This window comes from Hippocampus comes, unplaced genomic scaffold, assembly GCF_001891065.2.
Source record: "Hippocampus comes isolate QL1 unplaced genomic scaffold, H_comes_QL1_v1.1 scaffold228, whole genome shotgun sequence".
NCBI classification, from domain to species: domain Eukaryota; kingdom Metazoa; phylum Chordata; class Actinopteri; order Syngnathiformes; family Syngnathidae; genus Hippocampus; species Hippocampus comes.
In genome coordinates, this window is record NW_017805877.1 from 385130 (window position 1) to 387349 (window position 2220).

Consider the following 2220-nt stretch of genomic DNA (forward strand, 5'->3'; position numbering starts at 1 on the left):
AGAATGACTTAACGAAGAACATAAAAAATGTCAAGAGCCCAAAACGGAATGAGAGTAACAAGAGAACGTGTTGACAAAATGCACATGAACAATGACTTGAGCAAGGCAAAATTATCCGACAATTTGATGTGGGCCCATGAGGTCCCAATAATTGTGATGCCAGACAGGTGCGCAACAGGAAAACGTGGGAACGCCTCTTTCACCTGCTGGACACTAACAGAATGCGATCATTACAATTACAACCTGGAAAAATAGTTACTACTCCATCTTGCATCTCTATGATGTCTGCACCGAATTACATAATTGAGTCACAAAAATGGACACGATAATGAGGCACTTTAATGGGCCACGCCAGCCCAGAGCTCCTGTCCACACTCTGGCTGTCAAAGTTGTGCTTAAGATTTATTTCTTTATTATGTGTTTCACTGATGATAATTCTGGGCCTAATTTTAAATTGTTGTGGATGTACCGGCAACTCATCACGAAAGGTGGGGGACTCGAGTAGACTTAAGTTGTTACGACTTGTTCCAAACCACTGCTGAAAGACTCGACTTGACTTTGATTTGAACTTCGTGGCATTCTGATTACATAAGAGAGAGATTTCATCTGTGAAATGATGGGAAGCTAGCTAGGTGAACCATGATGCCGTAGCAAAGTTAGCCAGCCAGTTCAGCTGAACAGCAGCTGATCAAATTTTAACCAAACTCGATGTTGTAAGGGTGTCTCAGGAGTGTAATCTTGAAACTATGCCATCAAAAAATGATTGTTATTAAACGATAGACATCTGTTGATAAATTTGAATGAACTTCATAAAGTGACAACCTGCAACGAGAATGCCTCTCAATCACACACTAATCGATTTGGGAAAAAGATTGGCAGCAAAAACAGCATATGTAATGTAAAAATCTAATGATTATACATGTTTACTCCCACATTCAGCATATTTCGATATTTATCATCACAGTAACAGTGCAACATTAATCCAATCCGCAAAAATAAATAAATTATAAAATAAATAAATAACTAAAATAAACAACATGTATTCTTAAGAATAATATAAGTGCGCACAGCATATTTATTTCACACTCTCAAGTTGCTGTTCATTTAATTTTTGAAAGTAGTATACTTTTTGTCTTATGACAAGTGAAAAAAAACCTGACTAGATTTTATGACCTTACTTCTGACTTGTTTAAGAGGTGATGGCAACTCAATTTGGTTTGCTTGCTTGATTCCTTTCAGCTGCCCTCATGCATGCAGTGCACCTGATCTGACTGTGACCCATTTGATAATTAATCCTGAGGCAGGCCGTTTATTTTTCCAAGATGTCGATGAGTCGGCCGTTAAAGCTTCACCGGGGCTGTTAGTCCCACCATGTGGAGAGGAAGAGATATCAATGTATCTTTGTGAAAAATCACTGAGGTGTTGGTGATGGAGAGTGTGTGTGTGTGTGTGTGTGTGTGTGTGTGTGTGTGTGTGTGTGTGTGTGTGTGTGTGTTGTGTGTGTGCGTGTGTGTCGTTGGAAAGGGAGACAAGCCTCCTGGAATAGAAACTGCTGACTGCGAAGTGCGCCCTGCATCCCAGGAAATGTCTCTTCACTCCATGGCCCATTAAAGAGGTTACGGAGAGTGTTTCCTGCACTGCAACTCTCGGTCCTCTGCCTATTTTTCTCCGCCGTCATGGCTGTGATTTATTTATCTTGAGCTTTGCTGTGCTCTACTTCAGGACAGGGACAGACTGCCTGCCTCTTGCCATTTATTTAGGTTCATGTCCCGTTACAGTGTGGAGGAACTCTGAAATCACTTGAAACAAGTGGTGCGGCTAAACACTGACCTACATTTACAAACTAAATCCTAATATTTGTTTCATGAAATTGTCTTAATTTATTCCCAGCAGTTTATTTTGTTTTTCTTTTGGTTGTATTTCTCTTAGCTGTAATGCTTCCAGTGCATCTACCGTATTGGCCCGAATATAAGACGGCCCTGATTATAAGACGACCCCATCTTTTTCAAGACTCAAGTTTGAAAAAAAACTTTTTGAACACCAAATTAATTTTATACAGAAAATAATTACAGTACATCTGAAACAAATGATTATAACAATATATTTGAGAGAAAATGTTATTTTGCCTCATTCAAATCTTAATATCTGAACATTTAAATATGTAAACTAAAGTGCAATCACATTCGTAAATGAATGGCTTCTGGTTTTTGAAATGTAAAT